Here is a 25,039-nt window from a genome sequence, read left to right as displayed (position 1 = left end):
CCCAACCTCAGCCTGCCTGTATTTACCCTCATAATTTGTACACCTCTATGAAACCTCTCTTCATTTTCCTATGCTCCAGAAAATAAGGTCCTAAATCTATTTAATTGTTTTGCAAGCCAGCCATACAGATTATTTCTTCGCAACAGCACATTGAGGGTGTGCAAGAAAATCAGTAACAGACTGCAAAGTAACAGAGAAAGTGCAGGCAGTAGAGCGCAAGGTCATAACAAGGAAGATTGTGAGGTCATGAGTTCATCTTATTGTAGGGAACCATTCAAAGTCTTTTCACTGTGGGGTTGTAGCTGTCTTTGAGCCTGGTCAGAATCAGAATCAGGTTTATTATCACCGGCACGTGACATGAAATTTGTTAACTTAGCAGCAGCAGTTCAATCCAATACATAATCTAGCAGAGAAAAATAAATAAATAAAATAATAATAAATAAACTAGTAAATCAATTATGTATATTGAATAGATTTTTTAAAATGTGCAAAAACAGAAATACTGTACACTATATTAAAAAAAGTGAGGTAGTGTCCAAAGATTCAATGTCCATTTAGGAATTGGATGGCAGAGGGGAAGAAGATGTTCCTGAATCGCTAAGTGTGTGCCTTCAGGCTTCTGTATCTCAGGCCTGATGGTAACAGTGAGCAAAGGGCATGCCCCGGGTGCTGGAGGTCTTTCATAATGGACGCTGTCTAGATTTACAACCTTCTGCAGCTTCTTTCAATCCTGTGCAGTAGCCCCTCCATACCAGACAGTGATGCAGCCTGTCAGAATGCTCTCCATGGTACAACTATAGAAGTTTTTGAGTGTGTTTGTTGACATGCCAAATCTCATCAAACTCCTAATTACGCATAGCCGTTGTCTTGCCTTCTTTATAACTACATCGATATGTTGGGACCAGGTTAGATCCTCAGAGATCTTGACACCCAGAAACTTGAAGCTGCTCACTCTCTCCACTTCTGATCCCTCTATGAGGATTGGTATGTGTTTCTTTGTCTTACCCTTCCTGAAGTCCACAATCGGCTCTTTTGTCTTACTGATGTTGAGTGCCAGGTTGTTGCTATGGCACCACTCCACTAGCTGGCATATCTCACTCCTGTACGCCCTCTCATCACCACCTGAGATTCTACCAACAATGGTTGTATCGTCAGCGAATTTATAGATGGTACTTGGGCTATGCCTAGCCACACAGTGGTACATGCTTTTAGGCTTTTGTATCTCCAGCCCGTGGGAGGGGGGAAACAAAGAGAATGTCTGCAGTGGATGTGAGCTTTGATAATTCTGGCTGCTTTTCCAAGGGAATGGGAAGTGTAGACAGTGCCCACGGAGGGGAGGCTAGCTTCTGTGATGTCTTGAGTTGTGTCCTCAGCTCTCTGCAGTTTCTTGTGGTCTTAGACAAATGTGACCATGGCCCTTTAGACCATAAGATATAGGAGCAGAATTAGGCCAATTAGCCCATCGAGTCTGCTCCACCATTCAATCGTGGCTGATCCATTTCCCTCTCGGTCCCAGTCTCCTGCCTTCTCCCCCTGTCCCTTCATGCCCTGACTTAAATATACATAAAGGTGGCCCTCCGAGTGTTCGGATTTCCTCCGACAATCCTGATTTATTTTCTTTAGAGATACAGCATGGAGTAAGCCCTTCCAGCCCAATGAGCACAGCAACCCACCTATTTAACATCAGCCTAATCACAGGACGGTTTACAATGACCAATTAACTGGTACGTCTTTGGACTGTGGGAGGAAATCGGAGCACTCGGAGGAAACCCACGCAGTCATGGGGAGAACATACAAACGCCTAACAGATAGCGCCAGAAGTGAACTCTGAACTCTGACACCCCAGGCTGCACTAGCATTGCGCTAACCGCTACACTACCATGGCGGCCCAAGGGTCTCAGCTGAAACTTTGACTGGTTATTCCTCTCCATAGGTGCTGTGTGACATGCTGAATTCCTCTGTTATTAGTTGTTCAATGATTAGTGTAATTAGCTCAGCACAACAGTGTGGCCTGAAGGACCTGGTTTGCTCTGCTGTTCTGTTTTAGTATGGGACTGTTGGCAATTTTACCACAGGACCACCAAAAATCATTCTGATATTGGAAAAAAGAACGAGGATCTAACTGTAAAGTCCCATTAAACACAGCCACAGCCTGGGAACAAACAATAAAAAGAACGATCTGTGTGCTTTGGCAAAGGTTGTTACTCAGCCCCAGCTGGGCCACAGCCCACTGCACAAATTATTGAGCATCCTTCCGAACTTGGTAAACCGTCGCATTTTCAAGATGAAAGTCTGTCAGTCGTTGTACCTAATACGTTGTTTATATTTGTATTGTGAATCACATCTTATCATCAGGCACTCAGTCAAATGGAAGCTCCGGGTTAATTTGGGAGGGAACCAGAACTGAGAGGTTACAGTTATCAGAAGTCTGAGCAGACGAGACTGGTTTTCTCTTGTCAGGAGACGGCTGAGACGAGACCAAAAACAAGCTTTTGTAATTCATCCCTTCGATATGTGCTGTGTCGTATGACATTGGCAATCATGGTCTTTCCATGACCGTGATTGTTCTTGGCAAATTTCCTACAGAAGTGGTTTGCCATTGTCTTCTTCTGAGCAGAGTCTTTACAAGGGTGGTGACCCCAGCCAGTCAGAGATTGTCTGCCTGGTGTTAATGGTCACATAACCAGGGCTTAGGATGTGCACCAGCTGTTCATACGACCATCCACCTCAACGCCCCCATGGCTTCACTTGACCCTGACTGGGGGGCTATGCAGGTGCCACATCTTGGCCAAGGGTGACCTGCAGGCTAGCAGAGGGAAGGAGCACCTTACACCTCCTTTGGTAGAGACATATCTCCACCCCACCATTTAAATTGGTAAATTGGTTTATTCCTGTCACATGTATCGAGGTACGGTAAAGCACCATGGTTTGCATGTCATCCATACAGATCACTTAATTACACAGTGCATGGAGGTAGTACAAGGGAAAACAATGACAGAATGCAGAATAGAGAGTTACAGTTACAGAGAGAGTGCGGTGCAGGTAGACAATAATGTGCAAGGTCATAACACGGGAGGTTGTGAGGTCAAGAGTCCATCTTATCATACCAGGCCATCGTTTCATAGTCTGATAACAGCGGGGTAGAAGCTGTCCTTGAGCCTGGTGGTTTGTGCTTTCAAGCTTGTGTACCTTTTGCCTAATGGGAGAGGGGAGAAGAGAGAGTAACTGGGGTGATTTACCCCTCCGGTTTAAGATGGCATTGGTGAAGCACCGTGACAACTTGCTGATAGCAAAGAAAATAAGCAAAACTACAAAGTACTTCACAAATTGCACTCTTTCTGGTAAACGGTCACAGCAATCAATAGGCTGTAACGTCCCTTTCTCGATTTGTTTTTTTTCTGATCATTTCGAAGTAGATTGTGAGGTCAAGAGTCCATTTTATCTCACTAGGGAACCATTCAACGGTCTTACAACAGTGAGATAGGAGCTGTCCTCGAGCCTGTTGGTACATGCTTTCAGCTTTTGTATCTTCTATCTGATGGGAAATAGGAGAAGAGAGAATGTTTGGTGGTGTCTGGTTATGTTGGCTACTTTATTGAAACAGCAAGAAGTGTTGACAGAGTCCATGGACGGGAGGCTGGTTTCCGTGATGTGCTGAGCTGTGCCCACAACTCTCTGCAGTTTCTTACAGTCATGGACAGAGCAGTTGCCGTTCCAAGCCGTGATGCATCTGGACTCGATGCTTTCCATGGTGCATTGGTGAGCGTATAAGGGTACATAATAAATTTCTTCAGCCTACTGAGTAAGTGGAGAGTATATGAAGCTCCCCTGTGCCCCAGTGGGAAAGGACAGTGTGTGTCTCACCATACTCAGAGTGGGAAAGGGCAGAATTCGATAAGATGCACCAACATCACCTGTTGAGACTGTTCCAATTATACACGTTGGTCCTACACCAGAAAAGATTCTACACTTCAGAAACACAAGAGATGCTGGAAATCCACAGCAACACACACAAAATGCTGGAGGAACTCAGCAGGTCAGGCAGCTTCTACGGAGAGGAATAAACAGTCGACATTTCAGGCTGAGTCCCTTCATCAGGCCACGTCACATCATGTCTTTCATCATTACATCCAGGTGAGGGAGTGTTCCCCTGCCCCACATTCTTATCATGCACACATTTCTCCTTTTAGTTCCCCCCCCCCCCCACACCTCCTTCCCTTTATTGTGGTCTGCTCTCAGACTCCTTCTTCTTCAGCACTTTATCACTTCCACCTATCACCTCTCAGTTTTTTACATTATTCCAACTTGTTCCCCCGCCCCCCCCCCCCCCCGCCGCCCAGCACTCTCTCCGCCCCTTCCCCTTCACCTTTTCATACTGGCTATCTCCCCTCTTTCTTGCCAGTCCTGATGAAGGGTGACTGCCCATTTCCTATCACAGACACCGCCTGACTCATTGGGTTCCATAGCAGTTTGTGTGTGTTCCTCAAGAAGTAAATTGTTTCTACTCACATGCCCCTTGTCTCCTTACCCTGGGTGTTAGACATTTCTCTTGAGTGGGGAATGATGGAGCATGGAGCTCTTGCTACCTGATTGAAGCTTTGTCTAACAGGCCTTAAAAGTTAGTAGATCACCACTCATCAGCCTTCCCACACCACCTCTTTTCTCTGCCTCCTCATAGGAACTGTGATTTATTTCATTCACCAGATGTTGGCCACATGGTAGTGTAGTGGTTAGCACAACACTTTACAGCGCCAGCGACCCAGATTGAATTGCCACTGCTGTCTGCAAGGAGTTTGCACACTCTCCCTGACACTGCATTGGTTCCCTCTGTGGTGCCCAGACAGCGGTGGAACAATCTCTGGCAATAAACCCTTCAAAACCTCTTAAAACTTCCAAGATGGTGTTGGACTCTTGCAAGCTGTTCCCAGCAGACACCGGCATGGTGGTGTCACAGTTAGCACGGCGCTTCGCGATGCCGGTGATCACCGAGCGGGTTTCAGTTCCACCGCACTGTCTGTAAGGAGTTAATACATTCTACCCGTGACCGACTGGGTTTTCTCCCGGTGCTCTGGGTTCCTCCCACTTTACAAAGACATACGGGCTAGTAGGTGAATTGGCACATGGGTGGAATTGGCAGCGCAGCTCGTTCAGCCGGAAGGGCCTGTTTCCGTGCTGTGTCTCTAAGTAAATAATAAATAAATAAAGATGGAGCATATGGATAATGCGCGTGTTATCTCTATTGATTCTGGCACCTTCCATCTCAGTCTCTAAGTTAGTTTTCCCGAAGGGAAAGTCTGATATAAACACAAGAGATCCTGCAGATGCTGGAAATCCAGAGCAACACAGACAAAATGCTGGAGGAACTCAGCAGGTCAGGCAGCGTCTAGAGAGGGGAATAAACAGTTGACGTTTTGGGCCGAGACCCTACCTCGGGACTGGAAAGGAAGGGGAGGGAAGCCAGAGTCAAAGAAGGGCCGAGGAGGTCTGAAATCCTTCCCTGCAACCGAGGCGCTGCCTCTCTGCACGCCACAGTGCTGTTCCTCCCTTTTATTTTTAGCCCGGTATGCCAAGCAGCACACGAAAACCCGTGACACTCACACCTTGGCTTACTTTCACCTTGTGTGAAGCAAAGTCTTAAGCTGAAGTGTCATAATAAGAAGCTGAGGCATGCCCAGCTGCATTATGGGAAACGACACCTCATTTGCTCAAACACCACATATGTCTCATTCCTGCACCATATGGCACTCCAAGCTATTTACGGTAATAATTAATTCTTAATCAGCATTTAACCTCTGTAAAATGTTTTAGAGATCTAATCACCTTCTAGATAGCACTAATGACAGAAAAAAAGCATAAACACTGTCAGAGAGGAAATATACAAAGAGTCTGTGCCTGGATAGTGGAGGTTCATTAAATCCATCTCTTTAATGACATTTTTTTTGTGATTTTTATTGCCATTGAGGAAGGGATTGCTGATGTTGGAGGGAATGGGGCCCATGCTAGTTTGGGCACCCGAGCTACAATGCACTAGCTGGAAGTCTGAACAGCGATCCTAATTACTCAGACCAGAGGAGTGCCAATTGGGGTGAGGGTCCCCTATAGTGCATGAGTGGGGAGTGTCGACGCACCTTGGGTGTCCATACCTTTCCCCATTGCATCCATCACTGCCAGATTTTTAGATCTCCTTCCCCCCTCTGCTGTAGCAATTTACACCTTCCCTGGAGCCATGTTCTGTTTCTTCATGTGTCCCATCACCACCTCATCTTGTCTTGCACAGTCATCCCATACTTAATCCCTCCTGCCTTTTCCTCCATCACAAAAATGCTCTATTCTTTTTGTCTCAGTATCTAATCCTTCCCCTCAACCCCCGTCCACACACACACGCACACACATACACATAGATACACACACACAGAAACATACACAGATGCATACACAAACATACATACACATATGCGCGCACACACACGCGCACTCATACACAGACATACACTAAAACACACATATTCATGTACAAGCACAGATACAAAACACAGACACACACACATGCACAGGAACTCAGAGATGTACAGAAACACAGACACACACAAAACCACAAAACACAGACGTACACACACACACTTACACAGAGATACACAAAAATGCACACATTTATGTACAAATACAGATTAATGCAAAAGCACAAAACACACACACACACCAATTAGTGTAATACTATTACAGCTCTCTGAGTTCAATTCTTGCCACTGTCTGTGTGGAATTTTTACGTTCTCCCCGAGACTGCGTGGGTTTCTCCCGGATGCTCCGGTTTCCTCCCATATTCCAAAGATATACAGGTTAGGGTTTGTAAATTGTGGGCATGCAATGTTGGTGCGGGAAGCTTGTGGGCTGCCCCCAGCACATCCTCAGACTACATTGGTCGTTGACACAAACGACACATTTCACTCTATGTTTCAATGTACATGTGACAGATAAAGCTAAACTAATCTTCCCTGACTCTGACCACCTCATCTTCACCATGGATGTTCAGTCCCTACACACTTCTATCCCCATCAGGAAGGCCTCAACTTCTTTCTTGACAAAATCCCCCTCCACCACTGCTCTCCTCCGTCTGGCAGAACTGGAGTCCTGAACAATTTTTCCTTCGGCTCCTCTCACTTTCTCCCAACCCAAGGGCTAGCCGTGTTTACTCATATGGGCCCAAGCTATGCCTGCCTCTTCATTGGCTATGTAGAACAGTCTGTGTTTGAAACCTTCCCCGATATTTGTTGCCTGGATTGGGGAGCATGCCTTATGACAATAGGTTGAGTGAACTCGGCCTTTTCTCCTTGGAGCGATGGAGGATGAGAGGTGACCTGATAGAGGTGTACAAGATCATGAGAGGCATTGATCATGTGGATAGTCAGAGGCTGAAATGGCTAGCACGAGAGGACACAGTTTTAAGGTGCTTGGAAGTAGGTACAGAGGAGATGTCAGGGGTAAGTGTTTTACGCAGAGAGTGGTGAGTGTGTGGAATGGGATGCCAGTGATGGTGATGGAGGTGGATACGATAGGGTCTTTTAAGAGATTCCTGGACAGGCACATGGAACTTAGAAAAATAGAGGGCTATGGGTAACCCTAGGTAATTTCTAAAGTAAGTACATGTTCAGCACAGCATCGTGGGGCAAAGGGCCTGTATTGTGCTGTAGGTGTTCTAAGTTTCTATGATATTAGTCCCCAGCTCTTCCTCCACTACATTGACGACTGTATTGGTGTTGCTTCATGCACTCACGCTGAGCTCGTTAATTTGATCAATTTTGCCTCAAACTTCCACCCTGCCCTCAAATTCACTTAGACCGTCTCTGACACCTCTGATCTCTCTGTCTCCTTCTCTCGAGACAAATTGTCACTCAATATCTTTAATGAACCTACTGATTCCCATGGTTATCTTGAGTATACCTCTTCCCACCCTATCTCCTGTACAAATGCTACTTCCCTTTCTCAGTTTCTGTGGCTCCACTGCATCTGTTCCCAGGACGCAGCTTTCCATTCCAGGACAGCTGGGATGAACTCCTTCTTTAGAGAACGGGCTTTCCCTCCCTCCACTGCTGATGCTTCCCTCAACCACATCTCCTCCATTTCTCCTGCATCTGCTCTCACCCCATCTTCCTGCTGTCAGAATAGTGATAGAGTCCCCCTTGTCCTCACCTACCTCCCCATCTGCCTCCGTATCCAACACAGTATCCTCCGCAACTTCCACCGTTTCCAAAGGTGGTCTACCACAAAATATATCTTTATCTCCTCCCACCCTGCTTTCTGCTCGGATTTCTCCCTTCGTGATTGTCGAGTGCTACCCCTGCCTATACGCCTCCTCCCTCGCCTCCATTCAGAGCCCGAAACAGTACTTCCAGGTGAGGCAACACTTCACCTGTGAATCTGCTGGGGCCATCTCTTGTGTCCGGTACTCCTGATGCAGCCTCCTCTATGTTGGTGAGACCCGTCTTAAATTGGGGGACCACTTCTTCGAGCACCCCTGCACCATCTGCCACAAGTGGAACTTCCCGATGGCCAAACATTTTAATTCCCATTCTGACGTGTTGATCCATGGCCTTCCCTTGTGCTATGATAAAGCCACCCTTATATTCCATCTGGGTACCCTCCAACCTGATGGTATGAATATCGATTTGTCCTTTGGGTGTCCCTTCCTCTATTCCTCATTCTGACCTTTTACTTCATCTAACCCTTTCTCCTGTTGTCCACTCTCCTCTCCTGTCAAATCCTTTCTTCTCTAGCCTTTGACCTTTCCCACCCATCTAGCTTCACCTATCATTTCCCAGCTATCCTCCTTTCCGTCCCCCCACCGTTTTATAAAGGCAGCTGCCCCCTTCCCTCTCAATCCTGATGAAGGGTCTCGGCCTGAAACATTGACTGCTTACTCTTTTCCATAGATGCTGCCTGACCTGCAGATTTCCTCCGGTATTTTGTGTAGCTAATCTTAAGCCTTCTTGATTCCCAGGCTCTGGGAAAATAGACTGAGTACAGTACTTCCACCCTATCTTTGTCCCTCATTATTATATATTCCTCCATCTGATCACTGCACAGCACATGACAAATAAAGCTTATCTTTTAGATCTTTAAATCTTTAAAATTCACTCACTGATACACCCAAAACATACACACATAAACAAAAAGTACGCATGCTTAAAAAGATGTTACCTGCTTTGATGAAAGATTACAAACCTCAAAGCTCTCTCTCACTCCATCATCTGGTTTAGCTGTACAGATGTTTGGAACAACGCACACAAAGTGTGGCAGGAACTCAGTAGGTCAGGCAGCATCTAAGGAGGGAATAAAACAGTCGACATTTCATATTGAGAAAGAGATATTAGGGCGCATCTTAAGCATTCAAGAAGTTACCTGTGGTGGAACAAAAGGAAGGACAAATGAGAAGAACAGTGTCGTGTAAGCAGGGCCGAAGCTTTGAGAGTTCAAAAGAGTTAAAGTGTCAGTAAAAGGAACACAATATGAACTTAAAACTTTTACCAAATTTCACAGATGCACCATAGAAAGCGTCCTTTGCAAATACATCATGGCTTGGTGCATATACTGCCGAGAGTTGTTGACACAGGTCAGCACATCACAGAAACCCGCCTCCCCTATGGACTGTCTATGCCTCTCGCTGCTTCAGTAAAGTGGCCAACATAATCAAAGACCACCCCCCCCCCCCACTCCACCCACCCATGGACATTCTCACTTCTGGTAAGGAGGGGCCACTGCACAGGGTCAGAAAAAGCAAATAGGGAGGCAGATTCTGGAACGGTGCAATAACAATGGGGTTGTTGTGTTGGGAGATTTTAACTTTCCAAATATTGACTGGCATCTCCTTAGAGCAAGGGGTTCAGATGGGATGGAGTTTGTTAGGTGTGCTCAGAAAGGTTTCCTGACACAATATGTAGATAGCCAATTAGAGGTGAGACTGTACTTGATCTGGTATTGGGAAATGAACCTGATCAGGAGTCAGATCTCTCAGTGAGAGAGCATTTTGGAGGTAGTGATCACAACTCTATCCCCTTTACCATAGCACTGGAGAGTGATAGGAGCAGACAGTTTGGGGAAGCATTTAACTCAGGTAGGTAGAAATATGATGCTATTAGGCAGATGTTCTCAGGAAAATGCATGGCAAAAATGTGGCAAATGTTCAGGGAACATTAGCATGGAGTTCTGCATCAGTATGTTCATTGAGGCAGGAAAAGGACGATAGGGTAAAGGAACCATGGTGTACAAAGGATGTAGGAAATATAGTTAAGAAGAAAAGAAAAGCTTACAAAAGCTTCAAGAAACTAAATACTGTTAGAGCTCTAGAAAATTACAAGGATGCCAAGAAGGAGCTCAAGAATGAAATTAGGAGAACTAGAAGGGGCCATGGGAAGGCCTTGGTGAGCAGGATTAAGTAAAACCCCAAGGCATTCAACAAGTATGTGAAGAACAAGAGGATGAGCTGTGTGAGAATAGGACCAATCAGGAGCGAGAGTGGAAATATGGAGCCAGAGGAGGGAGTGAAGACACTTAATAACACTTTACTTCAGTATTCACCCAGTGAAAGGGACTTTGGTAATTGTAGAGATGACTTGCAGCGGACTGAAACACTTGAGTGTATAGACATTGAGAAAGAGGATGTACTGGAGCTTTTGAAAGGTATTAAGTTAGATAAATCACCGGGACCAGATGAGATATACCCCAGGCTACTGTGGAAAGCGAGAGAGGAGATTTCTGAGCCTCTGGTGATGATCTTTGCATCATCAATAGGGACAGGAGAAGTACCAGAGGATTGAAAGGTTGCATATGGTGTTCCCTTGTTCAAGGAAGGGGGTAGAGATAACCCAGAAAATTATAGACCAGTGAGTCTGACTTCAGTGGTGGGCAAGATGTTGGGAAAGATCCTGAGAGGCAGGATTTGAGAGCATTTGGAGAGACATAGTCTGATTAGAAATAGTCAGCATGGCTTTGTCAAGGGCAAGTCATGCCTTACAAACCTGATTGAATTTTTTGAGGATATGACTAAACACATTGATGAAGGTAGAGCAGTGGATGTAGTGTATATGGATTTCAGTAAGGCATTTGATAAGGTTCCCCATTAAAGGCTCATTCAGAAAATAAGGAGGCACGGGATCCAAGGAGACCTTGCTTTGTGAATCCACAGAAGGCAAAAGGGTTGTTGTAGATGGTTTGTATTCTGCATGGAGGACAGTGACCAGTGGTGTTCTGCAGGGATCTGTTCTGGGACTCCTCCTTTTGTGATTTTTATAAATGACCAAGATGAAGAAGTTGAAGAGTGGGTTAGTAAGTAAGTAAGCTGACACAAAAGTTGGGGTGTTATGGATACTCTGGAGGGTTGCCAGAGGTTACAGCACAACATTGATAGGATACAGAACTGAGCTGAGAAACGGCAGATGGAGTTCATAGCAGATAAGTGTGAAGTGGTTCATTTTGGTAGGTTAAGTTTGAAGACAGAATATAATATTAATGGTAAGACTCTTGGCAGTGGGGAGGATCAGTGAGATCTTGAGGTGTGTGTCCATAGGACACTCAAAGCTGCTACACAGGTTAACAGTGTTGTTAAGAAAGCATATGGTGTGTTGGTCTTCATCAACCGTGGGGTAAAGTTCAGGAGCCGTGAAGTAATGTTACAGCTATATAGGACACTGGTCAGACCCCACTTGGAGTTCTGTGTTCAGTTCTAGACATCTCACTACAGGAAGGATGTGGATACTATAGAGAGATTGCAGAGGAGTTTTAAAAGGATGTTGCCTGTATTGGAGAGTGTGCCTTATGAGAATAGGTTGAGAGGTGACCTGATAGAGGTGTATAAGATGATGAGAGGCATTGATCGTGTGAAAAGCCAGAGACTTTTTCGAAGGGCTGAAGTGGCTAACACGAGGGGCATAGTTTTAAAATGCTTGGAAGTAGGTACCGAGGGAATGTCAGGGGTAAGTTTTTCAGAGAGTGGTGGGTGCATGGAATGTACTCCCAGCAACGGTGGTAGAGGCAGATTCAATAGGGCCTTTCAAGAGACTCTTAGATAGGTGCATGGCTTAGAAAAGGTAGACGGCCATGTGGTAGGGAAACTCTAGGCAGTTTCTAGAGTAGGTTACTTGGTCGGCACAACATTGTGGGCCGAAGAGCCTGTAATCAGAATCAGGTTTATTATCAGCAGCATGTGATGTGAAATTTGTTAACTTAGCAGCAGCAGTTCAATGCAACACATAATCTAGTAGAGAAAAATAAATAAATAAATAAAATGAAACAATAAATAAACAAGTAAATCAATTATATATATTGAATGGATTTTCTTTTTAATGTGCAAAAACAGAAATACCGTATATTAAAAAAAGTGAGGTAGTGTCCATTTAGGAATCAGATGGCAGAAGGGAAGAAGCTGTTCCTGAATCGCTGAGTGTGTGCCTTCAGGCTTCTGTATCTCCTACCTGACGGTAACAGTGAGAAAAGGGCATGCCCTGGGTGCTGGGGGTCTTTAATAATGGACGTTACCTTTCTGAGACACCGCTCCCTGAAGATGTCGTGGGTACTTTGTAGGTTAGAACCCAAGATGGAGCTGACTAGATTTACAACCTTCTGCAGCTTCTTTCAGTCCTGTGCAGTAGACCCTCCATATCAGACAGTGATGCAGCCTGACGGAATGCTCTCCACGGTGCAACTATAGAAGTTTTTGAGCATATTTGTTGACGTGCCAAATCGCTTCAATATAATACAATATAGCTGCTGTCTTGCCTTCTTTATGACTACATCAATATGCTGGGACCAGGTTAGATCCTCAGAGATCTTGACACCCAGGAACTTGAAGCTGCTCACTCTCTCTATTTCTGATCCCTCTATGAGGATTGGTACGTGTTCCTTCGTCTTACCCTTCCTGAAGTCCACAATCAGCTCTTTTGTCTTACTGATGTTGAGTGCCAGGTTGTTGCTGCAGCACCATTCCGCTAGTTGGCATATCTCACTCCTGTACGCCCTCTCATCACTACCTGAGATTCTACCAACAATGGTTGTATCATCAGCCAATTTGTAGATGGTGTTTGAGCTATGCCTAGCCACACAGTCATGTGTATACAGAGAGTCGAACAGTGGGCTAAGCACACACCCCTGAGGTGCGCCAGTGTTGATCGTCAGCGAAGAGGAAATGTTATCACCGATCCTCACAGACTGTGGTCTTCCATTTAGGAAGTCAAGGATCCAATTACAGAGGGAGGTACAGAGGTCCAGGTTCTGCAACGTCTCAATTAGGATTGTGGGAATTATGGTATTAAATGCCGAGCTATAGTCGATGAACAGCATCCTGACGTGGGTGTTTTTGTTGTCTAGGTCGTGTAGATTTCTGTTTCTAAAGTTATAAATTTAGCTAGCCCCATCATGGGCACCAGTCACACCAACATCCACGACACCTTCTAAAGGTGATGCTTCAAAAAGGTGGCATCTATCATTAAGGACCCCCATCACCCAGGGCATACCCTCTTCTCATTGTTTCTATCCTGAGGACACACACAATGTTTCAGGAACTCCTCCACCATCAGATTTCTGAATGGACAATGAGCCCATGAACACTGCCTCAGTATTTTTCCCTCTCCTCATGCACTACTTATTAATTTATATATATATATTTATTTCTGTAATCTATACTGTATATTGTTATGTATTGTACTGCTAATGCAAAAGAACATATTTCACGACATATGCCAGCGATATTAAACCTGATTCTGACCCTGGTTCTCTCCACACCCACCGGGAAGAAGATACAAAGTCTTGATAACACAGTCTACATTGTTTATAAGGTTGTTCGCCAAACCTGGACAACCCTACAAACAAGAGGCCACACACATACCAATCTTCTCCTTCATTTCGCAGTATACCTTGTCATGGCTCTTTCTTGCAGTCACAGGCCACGCCAAGTCCTAAGACCATCAGACATAGGAGCAGAATTGGGCCCATCAAGTCAATCATGGCTGATCCTTTTTTTCCCCTCCTCAGCCCCACTCCTGTAACCTTTGATGGCATGTCCAATCAAGAACCTATCAATCTCCTCCTTAAATAACCCAATGACCTGGCCTCTACAATTGCCTATGGTAATAAATTCCACAAATTCACCACCCGTTGGCTAAAGAAATTCCTCTGCATCTCTGTCCTGAGGCTGTGCCCTCTTGTCCTAGATTCCCCCACCATGGGAAACATCCTTTCCACACCTACTCTGTCTAGGCCTTCTAATATTCAAAAGGTTTCAATGAGGAGGTTCTGAAGGAAGTAGCTGGACAGATTGCGAAGGCATTAACAATGATCGTTCAAGAATCAATAAATTCTGGCATTGTACTCGATGACTTGAAAATTGAAAATGTTACTCCACTATTTAAGAAGGGTGGGAAGCAGCAGAAAGGAAACTATAGACCTGGTAGCCTGACATCAGTGGTTGGGAAGGTTGGAATAGATTGTTAGGGATGAGATTACAGAGTACCTGGAGGCACATGATAAGATAGGCCAAAGCCAGCATGGTTTCCTGAAAGGAAAATCCTGCCTGACAAACCTACTACAATTCTTTGAGGAAATTACAAGCAGGGTAGACAAAGGAAATGCAGTAGACGTGGTGTACTTGGATTTTTAGAAGGCCTTTGACAAGGTGCCGCACATGAGGCTGCTTAGCAAAATAAGAGCCCATGGAATTACAGGGAAGTTACTAGCATGGGTGGAGCATTGGCTGGTCGGCAGAAAACAGAGAGTGGGAATAAAGGGATCCTATTCTGGCTACCTGCTGGTTACCAGTGGAGTTCCACAGGGGTCGGTGTTGGGACTGCTGCTTTTTACGATGTATGTCAATGATTTTGACTATGGGATTAATGGATTTGTGGCTAAATTTACCAATGACACAAAGATTGGTGGAGGAGCGGGTAGTGGAGAGAGACTTAGATAGTTTAGGGGAATGGGCAAAGAAGTGGCAAATTAAATACAATGTTGAAAAGTGTATGGTCGTGCACTTTGGTGGAAGAAATAAATGGACAGACTATTGTTTTGATGGGGAGAGAATTCAAAATGCAGAGATGCAAAGGGACTTGGGAGTCCTTGTGCAGGATATCCTAAAGGTTAACCACCAGGTTGAGTCGGTTGTGAAGAAAACGAATGCAATGTTGGCATTCATTTCTTGAGGTAGAGCATATAAGAGCAGGGATGTGATGCTGAGGCTCTATAAGGCACTCGTGTGACCACACTTGGAATATTGTGTGCAGTTTTGTGCTCCTTATTTAGAAAGGATGTACTGACGTTGGAGAGGGTTCAGAGAAGATTCACAAGAATGATTCCAGGAATGAAAGGGTTACCGTATGAGGAACATCTGGCAGCTCTTGGGCTGTATTCCCTGGAGTTCAGGAGAATGAGGGGGGATCTCATAGAAACATTCTGAATGTTAAAAGGCCTGAACAGATTAGATATGGCAAAGTTATTTTTCCCATGTTAGGGGATTCTAGGACAAGAGGACTTGACTTCAGGATTGAAGGACATCCATTTAGAACTAAGATGAGGAGAAATTACTTTGGTCAGAGGGTGGTAAATCTGTGGAATTTATTGCCACGAGCGGCTGTGGAGGTCAAGTCATTGGGTACATTTAAGACAGAGATAGATAGGTTCTTGATTAGCCAGGGCATCAAAGGGTATAGGGAGAAGGCAGGGGAGTGGGGATGACTGGAAGAATTAGATCAGCCCAAGATTGAATGGCAGAGCAGATTCAATGGGCCGAATGGCCTACTTCTCCTATATTCTAAGACATGATAGAGGTGTACAAGATATTAAGAGGAATATACAGAGTGGACAACCAGCGCCTCTTCCCCAGGGCACCACTGCTCAGTACAAGAGGACATGGCTTTAAGGTAAGGGAAGGGAAGTTCAAGGGGGAAATCAGAGGAAGGTTTTTTACTCAGAGAGTGGTTGGTATATGGAATGCACTGCCTGAGTCAGTGGTGGAGGCAGATACACTAATGAAGTTTAAGAGACTACTAGACAGGTATATGGAGGAATTTAAGGTGGGGGGTTTTATGGGAGGCAGGGTTTGAGGGTCAGCACAACATTGTGGGCTGAAGGGCCTGTAATGGGCTGTACTATTCTATGTTCTATATCTTAAGGACTTATGGAGATGCCCCCTCATCCTTCTAAATTTCAGTGGAATACAGGCCCAGGGCCATCAAACATTCTTCATATGATAATCCTTTCATTCCCAGAATCATCTTTCTGAAACTCCTCTAAACCCCTTCCAATGCCAGCACATCTCTTCTTAGATGAGCAGCCCAAAACTGTTCACAATACTCAAGGTGAGGCCTCACCAGTGCCTTATAAAGCCTCAACATTACATCCCTGCTCTTGTATTCTAGACCTCTTGGAATGAATGCTACCATTGCATTTGCCTTCCTCATCACTGACCCAACCTGCAAGTTAACCTTCAGGGTGTTCTGCACAAGGACTCCCAAGTCCCTTAACATCTCAGATTTTTGGATTTTCTCCCTATTTAGAAAATAGTCTGCACATTTAATTCTCCTACCAAAGTGCCTGACCATGCATTTTCCAACATTGTATTTCATTTGTCACTTTCTTGCACATTCTTCTAATTTGTCTAAGTCCTTCTGCAGCCTTCTTGTTTCTTCAACACTACCTGCCCCTCACCAATCTTTGTATCATCTGCAAACTTGGCAAAAAAGCCATCGATTCCATCATCTAAATCATTGATATACAGCTAAAAGAAAGCGATCCCAACACTGACCCCTCCGGAACACCACTAGTCACTGGCAGCCAACCAGAAAAGGCTCCTTTTATTCCCACTCGCTGCCTCCTAACAATGCTGTAACCATGTTTGTAACTTTCTTGTAATACCATGGGCTCTTAACTTGGTAAGCAACCTCATGTGTGGCACCTTGTCAATGGCCTTCTGAAAATCCAAACATACAACACACACTGCATCCCCTTTATCTATCCTACTTGTAATCTGCTCAATGAATTCCAACAAGTTTGTCAGGCAAGATTTTCTCTGAAGGAAAGCATACTAACTTTGTCCTATTTTGTCCTATGTCACCAAGTACTCCATAACCTCATCCTTAACAATTGACTCCAACATCTTTCCAACCACTGAGGTCAGGCTAACTGGTCTATAATTTCCTTTCTGCTGCCTCCCTCCTTTCTTAAAAAGTGGAATGATATTTGCAATTTTCCAATCCTCTGGCACCATGCCAGAGTAACATGATTTTTGAAAGATCATTATTAATGCCTCCACAAACTCTACCGCTACCTCTTTCAGAACCCTAAGGTACAGTTCATCTGGTGACTTATGTACCTATAGATTTTTCAGCTTTTTGAACATTTTCTCCCTTGTAATAATAACTGCATTCACTTCTCTTCCCTCACACCCTTCAACACCTGGCACTCTGCTAGTGTCTTCCACAGGGAAGACTGATGCAGAATATTCGTTTAGTTGATCTACCATCTCCTTGTCCTCAGTTATTATTTCTCCAACCTCATTCCCTAGCGGTCCTATATCCACTCCCATCTCTCTTTTATTTTTTATATACTTAAAAAAAGATATTTCTATCCACTTTGATATTGTTTGCTAGTTTGCTTTCATATTTCATCTTTTTCCTCCTAATGATTTTTTTAGTTGTTTTCTATAGGGTTTTAAAAACTTCCCAATTCTCTATCTTCCCACTAATTTTTGCTTCGTTGTATGCCCTCTCTTGCTTTTACATTAGTTTTGACTTCGCTTGTCTGCCACGGTTGTACTAATTTGCCATTTGAGTATTTCCTTGTTTTTGGAATACATCTATCCTGCACCTTCCTCAATTTTCCCAGAAACTCAACCCAGTGCTGCTCTGCTGTCATCCCTGCCAGCATTCCTTCCAATTTACTTTGGCCACATCCTCTCATACCACTGTAATTTCCCTTACTAGACTGAAGTACTTCTATTTCAGACTTTACTTTCCCCCTATCAAATTTCAAGTTAAACTCAATCATATCACTGACTCCCAAGGGTTCCTTTACCTTAAACTCCCTAATCACCTCTGGTTCATTACTTAACACCCAATCAGTATAGCTGATCCCCTAGTAGGCTCAATGACAAACTGCTCTAAAAGTCATCTCATAAGCATTCAACAAATTCACTGTCTTGGGATCCATTTCCAACCTGATTTTCTCAGTCAACCTGCATGGTAAAATCTCCCATGACGATCATAACATTGCCCTTTTCACAAGCCTTTTCTACTTCCCATTGTAATCTGTAGTCCACATCCCAGCTACTGTTTGGAGGCCTGTATTAAACTGCCATCAGGGTCCTTTAACCCTTGCAGTTTCTCAAATCAACCCACAAGGATTCCACATAATCCGATCTTATGTCACATCTTTCTAATAATTTGATGCCATTCTTTACCAGCAGAGCCATGCCATCTCCTTTGCATGCCTTTGTACCCTTCAGATATAATGTGTAACCTCAGCAATCAGCTCCCAACTATGACCATCCTACAGCCACAATTCAGTGATGGCCACAACATCATACCCAACAATCTGTAGAAGTGCAACAAGATCATCCACCTTACTTCTTATACTCTGTGCATTGAGATATAACACTTCGAGTACTGAATTTGCTCTCCTTTTTGATTCTGCATCCCTAATGCCCTGATACTCACCCTGCTGGTTGCAATTATGTCCTATCATCTGCCTGCCCTTCCCGACAGCCTGACTGTATACTATCTTTGCTTTTTTACCATCCATCCTATCTTGAGTCCCTCACTTCAGTTCCCACCCCACTGCCAGATTAATTTAAACCCTCCCCAGCAGCTCTAACAAACCTGCCCACACAAATGTTGGTTCCCCTCAGGTTCAAGTGCAACCCGTCCCTTTTGTACAGGTCATACTTCCCCAGGAAGAGATTCCAGTGATCCAAGAACCTGAAGCCCTGCCCCCTGCATCAGCTTCTCAACCACACATTAATCTCCCAAGTCATCCTGTTTCTACCTGCACTGGTGCGTAGAACAGGTAGCAATCTAGAAATTACTACCCTGGAGATCCTGCTTCTCAGCTTTCTGCCTGCTCTCTAAATTCTATCTTCAGGACCTCTTTGCTTTTCCTTCCTGTGTCATTGGTGCCAATATGTACCAAGACATCTGGCTGCTCTCCCTCCCCCTCCAAAATGCCGTGGATACGATCCAAGACGTCCCTGACCCTGGCACCTGGGAGGCAACATACCATCCGGGTGTCCTGTTCACATCCGCAAAATCTCCTGTCTGTTCCTGACTATCGAGTCCCCTATCACTACTGCTCCCCTCTTCTCCCTCTTTCCCTTCTACACCATGGTCCCATACTCAGTGCCAGTAACTTGGTTTCCGAGGTACTCGCGTGGGAGGTCATCCCACACAGTAGTGTACAAAGCAGTACACTCATTATTGAGGGGAATGATCACAAGGGTGCTCTGCGCTAACTGCCTATTGACATTTCCATTTGTCCTGACAGTCACCCAGTTACCCGCCCTCTGCAACTCAGGGGTGACTACTTCCCTGTAACGCCAGTCAATAATATCTTCACTCTCCCATACAAGCCAAAGGTCATCCAGCTGCTGCTCCAGATCCCTTAACACAGTTATCCAGGCACTGCAGCTGGATGCACCACATAGATGTAGTTCCTTGGGAGACTCTGGGTCTCCCAGGACTCCAACATCTGGCCTGAAGAACACACAACTGCCATTTAAACTGCACCAAGTACCCTGGCACTTCATGGTGCATCCTGACGGGATGCTTTCTCTGGTCCATCGATAAAAATTGCTGAGACTCAGCGTAATTACTTACTGCCCATTACACCGCTGGCACTTAGGGCAGCAATGAAGGTCCTCCATCCCTGTCTGTCCATCCCGTAACACACGGATAAAGAGGGATTCTTCATTGCTGTTTCCATAGCAATTCTTTTTTATCAGTCAGGGTTGTCAGCCCTAAGCTGAACACCCACTTCTGGAGGACGACTGGACCACTTTTAGCCTGGCCTCCAGCCAACATAACTCTCGGGGTCCTTGAGGCACGCAAACCTCCAAACCCTGTGACAAGGTTGTGGTCCTCTTGAAGACTCAATGTGCCCATGCTGAATTCATAAGATATTTTAAAAAGATTTTTAAGAGATAAGTACATTGAAGGTAAGATGAAGATTGCTCTTGACCTACTGTGCAAGGGGCTAATGTAGCTTCACTTCTGAAGCAAAGAGATATATTTGTCTGTGATTTCTTACATAAGACCAGAAGATATGGGAGCAGAGACCATTTGGCCCATTGTGTCTGCTCCTCCATTCAATTATGGCTGATTTTTAAGCCCATTCTCCCAGAACTCTGGACCCCCTTTCCAATCAAGAACCTATCAATGTCTGCCTTAAGTATACCGAATGACTTGGCCTCCACAACCATCAGCGGCAATGATTTCCATAGATTCACCACCTTCACACTGAACAAATTCCTCCATGTGACTGTTCTAAAGGGGCATCCTTGTATTCTGAGGTTGTGCCCTCTAGCCCTAGGCTATTGCACATTGCCTCAACTTCCACTCTATCCTGGCCTTTCAATATTCAGTTGGTTTTAATGAGATCTCACCTCCTCCTTCTAAACTCCAGTGAGTACAAGGCCAAAGACATCAAATGCTCCTCATGCAATAAGACCATACAACATAGGAGAAGAATTAGGCCACTTGGCCCATCAAGTCTGGTCTGCCACTCCATCATGGCTGATTTATTATCCCTCTCAACCCCATTCGCCTGCCTTCTTCCTGTAACCTTTGATGACCTGAATAACCAAGAACCTATCAACCTCTGCTTTAAATACACTCAATGGCTTGGCCTCTACAGTCGTCTGCGGCAATGAATTCCACAGATTCGCCACCCTCTGTCTAAATAAATTCCTTCTCATCTCCATCCTAAATGAACGTTCCTCCATTCTGAGGCTATGCCCTCTGGTTCTAGACTCTCCCACTATAGGAAACATCCACTCTGTCTAGTCCTTTCAATATTCAATAGGTTTAAATGAGATTCTCCCTCATTCTCCTAAACTACAGCAAGTGTAGATACAGAGCCATCAAACGCTCCTCATACGTTAATGCTTTCATTCCAGCGATCACTTTCGTGAACTTCCTCTGGACCCTCTCCAATGCCAGCATATCTTAGGAAAGGGGCCCAAAACTGCTCTGAGTGCAGTCTGATCAATGCCTTATAAAACCTCAGGATCTCCTTTGTCTATCCTGCTTGTATTTCTTCAAAGAATTCCAACAAATTTGTCAGGCAAGATTTTCCCTTGAAGAAACTATGCAGCCTATTTTATCATATATCTCCAAGTACCTGAGATCTCATCCTTAATAATCACCTCAAATATCTTTCCAACCACTGAGAACAGACCAACTGGCCTATGGTTTCCATTCCACTGCCTCTTCTCTTCTTGAAGAGTGGAGTGACATTTGCAGTTTTCCAGTTCTCTGGAACCATTCCAGAATATCATGATTCTTGAAAGATCATTACTAATATCTCCACAATCTCTTCAGCCAGCTCTTTCAGAACCCTGGGGTGTACCCCATCTGGCCCGGGTGACTTACCTATCTTCAGACCTTTCAGTTTCTCTAGAATCTTCTCTCTAGTCCTTCCTGTGTCATTGGTGCCAATATGTACCAAGACATCTGGCTGCTCTCCCTCCCCCTCCAAAATTTAAGACCTTTGATACCTGGAACTTGCATCAGTGTCTTCCACAGTGAAGACTGATGCAAGGTACTTTTTCAGTTTCAATGAGATCTCCCCTCATGCTTCTAAACTCCAGTGAGTACAGGCACAGAGCCATCAAACTCTCCTCATACATTAACCCTTTTATTCTCAGGATCATTCTCACGAACCTCTCCAATGTCGATGCGTAGTTTTTAAACTTGACCACGATGCCATATTTCCTTCCAGACACACACAAAATGCTGGAGGAACTCAGTAGGCCAGACAGCATCTATCTAAAAGAGTAAACAGTCACCATTTTGGGCCGAGAACTTTCATCAGATGGGTGTGTTTAGTTGGATTTTGCTAAATCAAGTAAGTGATTTAAGACAAAGCTCAGTCTTGATTTTTCACTTTTTCCTGTCAGCCACAAATGGCAGGATTTCCCAGTGGCCACCCATTTCAATTTGACTTCCCATTTCCATGGCCTCATCTACTGCCACAATGAGGCCAAACTCAAACTGGACAAGCAACACCTCATATTCTGCCTCCAATCTGGTGGCATGATTATCGATTTCGCTGACTTCCATAATTTCTCCCCCACCCCTCCCCATTCTGGTCCCTCTCTCACGCCTTCTCTTCTCCTCACCTGTCCATCACCTCGCTCTGATTCCCCTCCTCCTTCCCTTTCTCCCATACTCCACAGTCCTCCCCGATCACACTTCATCTTCTCAGACCTTACCTTTTCCACTTATACCCTCCCAGCCTCTTACTTCATAAACTGTCCCCCATCCACCTACTTTCCCCCTCACCTGGCTTCACCTATCACCTGGTAACTTGTACTCCTCCCCCCCCCACCCCCCACCTTCTCATTCTGGCTTCTGCCTCCTTTCCATTCCAGTCCTGATGAAGGGTCTCAGCCCAAAATGCCAGCTGTTTGTTCATTTCCATTGACGCTGCCTAACCTGCTGAGTTCCTCCAGCATTTTGTCTCATAATCTATCTGTGCCATGGAACAGGGTGGAGAGGATAATGCGGCTCAGTTTCTGAAGCAAAGAGATGGTTTTGCTTTTTATTTCTGATATATTTAATGAGTAGTTCCACAGTAGTTGGGGGGGAGGTTAATTTCAAGAGCCGCAAGGTAAGACTACACTTGGAAAGTTGTGTTCAGTTCTGGTCACTTCATTATAGGAAGGATGTGGGAGCTTTAGAGAGGGTGCAAAGGAGATTTATCAGGATGCTGTCTGGGTTAGAGAGCATGTCTTAAAGGGGTAGGTAGAGTGAGCTTGGGCTGTTCTCTCTGGAACGAAGGAGGATGAGAGGTGACTTGATAGAGGCATACAAAATGATACATGGTATAGATAGAGTGTACAGCCCAGGGCAGAAATGCCTAATATGAGGGAACACAAATTTAAGGTGATTGGAGGAAATTAGAGGAGGATGTAAGAGGTAGGGTTTTTTTACACGGAAAGTTGTAGGTGCATGGAGCACCTACTAGGGGTGGTGGTTAGGCCCTCCTGGGTGATAAAATCTCTGAGGATCTATCCTGGGTCCAATCGTGGAGAGCATTCTAACTGGTTGCATCTCTGTCTGGTATAGAGGCGCTGCACAGGATCAGAAAAAGCTGCAGAAATGTGTAAACTCAGTCAGTTCCATCATAAGCACTAGCCTCCCCTGGCTCCAGGACATCAACAGGAAATGCCTCAAAAAGGCGATGTCCATTATTAAGGATCCTCACCATCCAGGACGTGCCCTCTTCTCATCGCTACCATCAGGGAAGAGGTACAGGAGCCTGAAGGCACACACTCAGCCATTCAGGAACAGCTTCTTCCCCTCTGCCATACGATTTCTAAATGGACATTGAACCCATGAACACTACCTCACTAGATTGCTTTTATTTTTGCACTATGTTTTTAATTTAACACACACACACACACACACACACACACACACACACACACACACACACACACACACACACACACACACACACACACACACACACACACACACACACACACACACACACACACACACACACACACACACACACAATTATTGTGTATCATGACACACATCAGTGATACTAAACCTGATTCTGATTCTGTTAGGGGCAGATGCATTAGGGGCATTTACATGACTCTTAGATAGGCAAATGGATGAAAGATGAATGGAGCTCTATGTGGGAGAGAAAGGTTAGATTGATCTTGGGGTAGGTTAAAAACGTGACGCAATGCTGTACTGTGTTGTACTGTTCTATATTTTATCTTTTATTCAAATACAGGATTGCCAGCAAATGTAGAAATCTTGCTCACACAATACAGGGACCAATGACTGAATGCCATATTCCCACATCTGTGGTGTGAGGATGGGGTGTGAGTAGAGGGAGGTGGAGGGGCTGCGATGGCCAATTAGTGCAATAATTACTGAGCTAGTCTCCCTGTGCGCTGTTTGGCATGGGGTGGGTGGGGAGGGGAACATGGTGACTCGTGGTTGTTATGGATACTTGTGATGAATATCAGCTTGACTCAGTTGATTCAAGATTCAGGATTGTTTAATGTCATTTCCTGTACAGAGTGTAAAGGAGAACAAAATCATTGTCATTCGGAGAGATTTGTGGATAGAGATTTAGCATATTATACAGGCCAGTACTTTCACCCAGAACACTGTCATGTTGGGGTGCTTCTCTAGAGAATAAGTTTAAAGCTGACAGTCAAAGTTCAAAATAAATTTGTTTATTTATTTATGTGTTGAAATACAGCGTGGAACAAGCCATTCCAGCCCTTCAAGCTGTGCCACCCATCAATCCCTCAATTTATCCCTAACCTAAACAAGGGACAGTTTGCAATGACCAATTAACCTTTGGACTGTGGGAGGAAACTGGAACACTCGGAGGAAACCCACACAGTCAAGGGAAAGTGTACCAGCTCCTTACAGACAGCAGCCAGAATTGGTCACTTGTACTGTAAAGCATTGTGCTAACCACTACACTACCATGTTGCCCCACGTTGTAGCTATTTGAAAATAAATTTTTTATCAAAGTCCGTCTATGTCACCATACACAATGTTGAGATTAGTTTCCCTGCGGTCATGCACAGTAAAAACAAGAAACACAATGGAATCAATGAAAGCAACGCACACAAGATGCTGCAGGAGCTCAGCAGGCCAGGCGGCAACAATGGGAAAAAGGACAGTCGATGTTTCAGGCCAAGACTCTTCAGCAGGACTGGAGGGAAAAGGGTGAGTCAGAGTTAGAAGGGAGGAGAGAAAGAAACACAAGATGATAGGTGAAACTGGGAGGGGGAAGGAGTGAAGTGAAG

General features: G+C 44.8%; 1 protein-coding gene and 1 long non-coding RNA gene across 3 annotated transcripts in view; one reads left to right on the top strand and one right to left on the bottom strand.

Annotated features, from left to right (window-relative positions):
- Positions 1-25,039, top strand: part of LOC140726113 (sideroflexin-5-like) — a 263,726-nt gene that overhangs the window by 220,289 nt on the left and 18,398 nt on the right. The window lies entirely within an intron of this gene.
- Positions 1-25,039, bottom strand: part of LOC140726115 (uncharacterized) — a 39,524-nt gene that overhangs the window by 729 nt on the left and 13,756 nt on the right. Inside the window, exon 2 of the long non-coding RNA XR_012098580.1 lies at positions 9,220-9,317. This is a non-coding gene — a long non-coding RNA (uncharacterized lncRNA). The remainder of the gene's footprint in view (positions 1-9,219; positions 9,318-25,039) is intronic.

This window comes from Hemitrygon akajei, chromosome 4, assembly GCF_048418815.1.
Source record: "Hemitrygon akajei chromosome 4, sHemAka1.3, whole genome shotgun sequence".
Classification (NCBI taxonomy): domain Eukaryota; kingdom Metazoa; phylum Chordata; class Chondrichthyes; order Myliobatiformes; family Dasyatidae; genus Hemitrygon; species Hemitrygon akajei.
This window is presented reverse-complemented; position numbering and strand designations above follow the sequence as displayed.